Here is a 5,879-nt window from a genome sequence, read left to right as displayed (position 1 = left end):
TCTGGGATGTTCTGACTGAGAGGGGACTAACTATCTCAAGCACAGGCTGTTACAAATTCAAGGGGGACCCCCAGTTATATCGAGGCCGTGCCATTTGGACATCTCGTATTCTGGTCTTTTGAGGAATCCATTAACAGTGTGGTGCTGGTTCCAAATTTCCTGAACTGGAAATCTTATTCGGGTTAAATCATGTGCCAAATGTGTGCCAGTAAATCACTCCAACCGCCCCCTCAGTAGTGGGAAACAAATCCAAAACAGAGCATCTAAGGTATGGGGAACCAAACGTCCACTATACCGAAGGACAGCCTGTTAGGGTGCATCCTGCAGAAACATTCAGTCTTCTATGTAATACAGCCTGTCCCCAATACCAGCTGGGAGATGGAGAAAGTTGGCCCATCAATAGGTCACAAACTAGGGTGACCTACCTAGGCTTAATTCTCACAGAATGTCAGAGAAGCCTACCCCAGGAAAAAAAATAAGCCATTTTCAGTTTTGCCTCTCCTAAAACTAGAAGACAGCTTAGAGGTTTCCTGGGGATGGTCAGTTTTTGCCCTATCTGGACCCCTAACTATGGTCTAATAGCTAGGCCTCTATATGAAATGTTAAAAGGAAAAGATGATGATCCTTTTGAGTGTAATTCAGAATGCCAAGGGGTCTTTCAAGAATTAAAAAAGCAATTATTTCAGGCACCTGCCCTGGCCCTCCCAGATTTAGCTAAACCCTTTGACCTTTTCATTCACCAGAGAAGGGGAATCACCCTTGGGATATTAGCTCAAAAACTGGGACCCCTTACTGGGGTGGTTGCTTATTTCTCTAAACAATTGGATCAGATTACTAAGGGATGGCCTCCTTGCCTCTGGGCAGTAGCAGCTACTACAACCCTGCTAAAGGAGGCTGAAAGTTAACGTTTGGTCAGCCAATCATTATATGGACTCCACACCAGGTTCACACTTTAGTAACTTCTAAGGGAACAGAACGGTTATTCCCCAGAAGGTCGATTCAAGTCCAGGCTATGCTTTTAGACAACCCACTTGTTATCATGAAAACCTGACACATGCTAAATCCTGCCACCTGCTACCCTGGAGGGTGATTGTATAGAAATGCGGCCCCTGGAGCATGATTGTGTAGAAACCATACCCGTGATCTATTCTAGTTGCCCTGACCTAGGAAGTGATCCTTTCCCAAATGTCGAAGAGGAATGGTTCACAGAGCAGTTTTATGGGAGAGGGTAAAAGGCTAGCAGGATACGCATTAACCTCCCAGACCAAAGTCATAGAGGCACTACCCCCAGGGACTTCAGCCCAAAAGGCTGAGCTGATAGCCCTCACTTGAGCCTCAGAGCTCAGGTCAGGGAAGATCTTAAATGTTTACACAGATTCTCAGTAATGCATATGCCCTCCTACAAACACACACACACACACGGGGCTATTTGGAAGGAAAAGAGGTATGCCTACTGTAGAGAATAAAAAGGTGAAACATGGCATAAGCATACTGACACTCTTAGAAGCAGTACAGCTTCCAAAAAGTGGCAGTGATTCATTTTGCAGGGGGTCACCAAAAGGGGGATGCAGAGGTTATAAAGGGAAACAACAAGGAAGACGCAACTGCCAAAAGGGTGGCCCTAGAAACAGTAACTTGGCAACTACCTCTCATACCTTGAAGGCCAGATCCATCCAATTATTCCCCAATCTATACAAAGGAAGAATTAGAGCCTGAAAATGGAGCTTCAATAGAGATCCAGGAGGCCATGTGTGCCTACTTGATGAACATGGGCAATACTTCTTTCCCTAAACTGCAGCTTTTCAAGCCATCAGGGAGGCTCATCAAGGAACTCACTATGGGAGAGAAGTCCTATATAATTGGTCATTTGAGGTCATGGTAACTCCTGGCGTGAAAAGTATAACCAGTCGGATAGTTGAGACCTGCCCCATCTGCACAGTGAACAACCCCAGCACCAGACCCCCCAGAGGTCCCCACATAAGGTCCATCAGACCAGAGAAGCATATCCTGGAGAAGATGCAGGTTGATTTCACTGTCATGCTGAGAGCATCAGGCAACTTCAGGTATCTCTTGGTGCTAAGGCATACGTTTTCAGGGTGGGTAGAAGTGTTCTCTGCTGGTAGCCAAAGTGGCTAAGTTATTACTAAAAGAGATAATCCCCAGGTTTGGGCTCCCAGGACCCCTACAAAGTGATAATGGTCCAGCATTTGTCTCTCAAGTGACAAAGGGGATAACGAGTGCCCTGGGCATAAAATGGACCTTGCACTCAGCCTGGAGACCCCAATCACCAGGGGTAGTAGAGAGATCCAGTCAGACCTTGAAACAGGCCTTAGCCAAGCTATGTCAGGAAACTCAAGAAAATGGTATTAAGTTGCTTCTAATTGCCCTGCTCCGTATTTGGTTAACTCCAAGAGATAGGTTAAAGTTTAGTGTATTTGAACTCATGTATGGTGGACCCATTCCCAAGCCTGAGACAAGGGACACCTTAACCCCCTTGAAATGGGACAACTCAAGTATACCCTCCAGATAGGAGAAACCATGGAAGCCCTCATGAAATATGGTAACCAGGTGCTGCCTGCACCCACTGACCTTGCCCTGCACCCCTTCTGGCCAGGAGCCTGGGTGAACCTAAAAACTTGGAAAGCTGGCAGTCTGCAAGATCAACTCACTCCTAAGGAGAACAGACTGCACTTGGTGATCTTACCCACCCTTTCCAAGCTGAAGTTGCAGGGATCACTCCATGGCTACACCACACTCTAGCGAAGAGGCCCCTGAGCCCCAACCTCTGGAGAAACAACCTGGGGCAATGAATCCCCTTGACTACTCATGTGAACCTCTCTCTGACCCGAAGCTTCTCTTCCAAAAAACAACAAAAGTGTGACCAGGGATATTCAGGCCATGGCAGTGAGCCTCAACATCAGGGCATACTTTTGCCTACAGGCAAAAGACCTAGATAACTGCATTTTTAGGACAGAAAATTGACATGTGACCATTATTCTCTCGCTAATATTTGGGCCATGTATTATTTATTTTTATTGAAGTATAGTTGATGTTCAGTATTATATGTCACAGGTGTACAATATAGTGATTCACAATTTTTAAAGGTTATACTCCAGTTATAGTTATTACAAAATATTGGCTATATTCCCCGTATTGTACAATATATCCTTGTACCTTATTTTATACCTAATAGTTTGTACCTCTTACTCCCGTACCCCTATATTGCCCCTCCCCCCTCCCCACTGGTAACCACTACTTTTTCAAATTGTCTGGTGCCCTTTGTCTCCAAAAGGTTAGACAAAAGGTGGTCACTCAGGGATACCAACAGTCAGGGCTGAGGTCTGGTGACCATCAAATGTATCTAAAGGCAGCTGAGGAGAAGTTCCGCTCCTTGCCCTCAGCAGAAAGCAGTTACAGAAGATGGACCTGCACCCCTCAGCGCCCCTCAAGAATGAGGAGCAGGACAAAAGACAGAGGAGGGATTTGCCACTGGCAAAGCCCATTAACAATTCCCAGGCAATAAAAATAGAATCTCGGTAGTAAGATAAAGTCTAACCTTTTTCTTTTCCCTTGTGCTTTGTCTAGTTTCACTTGCTCATGGCGGGGCGGGGGGGCGGCGTGCAGAGGCCTTGCACCCAGCGCTTCAGACCAGAGTTCCTAGTGTGAAATGGCTGCGCCGACACCTCAGCTCAGCCGGCCGAGCGCAGGGACGCTGCACATGACCCAATTCAAGATGGCGGCGGCGGCAGCGGCGGCGGGCCGCGTGCAGAGACGCTGTGCCCGCACTGTGGTCTGGGGTGATCTGGAGCGTGAGCAGCGCAGCTGCACCTGCCAGGCAAGAGCTCCGCCCCCTTCCGCCACTGAGGCGATCCATATAAAGCAGCCCCGCCCACTGCTGGCCTTTTTGGGGAAAGCGTGTGCTCTAGAGCGTGAGCTCACATCTCCATTCTTTGATCAAAGAATAAAGATTTCCTTTGCTTCTGAACCGAACTGGGTCTCATTCTTTTGGCACGAGTGACACCAGGCAGAAGGACCCTTGTTGGGGACTGACTAGGGAGGGTTGGTAATAAAAATAATTTTGGAAAAGAACAAGGTTGAAAGATTCTTAGTACCTGGTTACAAGACTTCCTAAAAAGTCTTTTTAAATAAAAACTGTGTGGTATTGGTAAAAAGGTAAGTATACAGATCAGTAAAACAGAATAGAGAATCCAGAAATAGACCCACACAAATATGGTCTATTGGGTTTTGACAAAAGGGCAAATGCAATTCAATGGAAGGACAGTTGTTTCAACAAAAGGTGCAGGAACAATTGGATGCCCAAAGGCATAAAGGTGAACCTCAAACCATGCTCCAAACTTATACAAAAATTAACTCAAAATGGGTCATGGGCCTAAATAAGAATGTAAAATTATAAAACTTTGAGAAGAAAACATAGGAGAAAATCTTTGTTTGAGTTAGGCACACAGTTCTTAGAGTAGCAAAAGCATGATTCCCAAAAGAAAAAAATTAATAAATGGAACTTGATCAAAATTTAAAGCTTTGTAAAGATGTTATAGACTGGGGGAAATATTTGCATATCACATACCTGACAAAGGATTTTTATCCAAAATATATAAGGAACTCTCAAAACTCAACAGTAAGAAAGCAAACAACTCAATTTAAAAATAGGCAGAAGATTTGAACAGATATTTCATTAAAGAAGATAATTCATGGATGGCAAATAAGCACATGGAAAGGTGCTCAGTATCATTATTTGTTAGGGAAATGCAGATTAATACCACAATGACAAAATACCATACATCTATTAGAATGTCTAAAGCAAAACAAACTGACAAAGTTACAGGAACTCATATATTGCTGATAAGTGGTACAGCTACCTTATAGGAAACTCTGGCAGTTTCTTAAAAAGTTAAACATAGATTTATCATATTACCCCACAATCCCACTCTTAGTCATTTATCCAAGAGAAATGAAAACTTATGTTCACCCAAATCTGTATGCAAATATTTACAACTGGAAACAACCCAAAGGTCCTTCAGCTAGTGAATGGATAAACAAGCTGTGGAGCATCCGTGGGACACTACGCAGCAACAAAGAATTAACTACTGATACAGTCACTGAAATGGACGACTCTCAAAAGCACTTTTCTAAGTGAACTAAGCCATATCCAAAGGCTACACACTGCACCATTCCCTTTATATAACAATCAGGAAGGGGCAAAACTACAGGGACGAAGGATGGACCAGTGGTCTCCAGGGACTAAGGGAAAGGGGAGTTTTTGACTACAAAGAGGCAGCATGTATGATGGAGTTTCTTAGGGTTATGGAACTGTTCTGTATTTTAATTGTGGTGGTGGTTACAGGGCTTTTCATGTTTGTCATGACGCAGAACTGTATGCCAAAAAGTGTGAATTTTACTTATATGAATTAAAAAAGAAGAATCAGCTAAGGCATATCTCATTAAGACCTGCCAACAAATTGAAACCAGTATTTATTAAGCACCTATTATGAGTAGGGCCTAGACTAGTGGTATGAGGAAAACAAAGCCTTCTAATAAGCTCCTTCTCTCCGTAGACACCAGTCCACTGGAAGACACAAACAGGTACACAGATAACTACTATTTACTTAGGATATGTGCCTAACAAAGGAACAGTGAAGGTGTAAATGGAGAACACTGGATTCTTACAAGGAGAATTATAAGCTTGGAGAAGTGTAAGGCTGAATCACAGCAGAAATAAATCAGATTGTACACTCATCAAAAATCAGATGGGAAAAGGTTATGAGGATGGAAAAATGTGATTACTGATCAGGGAGGGTAAGGTAATAAAAGCAAACTAAATGTAATGAGATTGAATCAATGCATGTAATGCTATTTTTTAA

The sequence above is a fragment of the Balaenoptera physalus genome (genome assembly GCF_965194825.1).
Source record: "Balaenoptera physalus genome assembly, chromosome: 4".
Lineage (NCBI taxonomy): Eukaryota > Metazoa > Chordata > Mammalia > Artiodactyla > Balaenopteridae > Balaenoptera > Balaenoptera physalus.
This window is presented reverse-complemented; position numbering follows the sequence as displayed.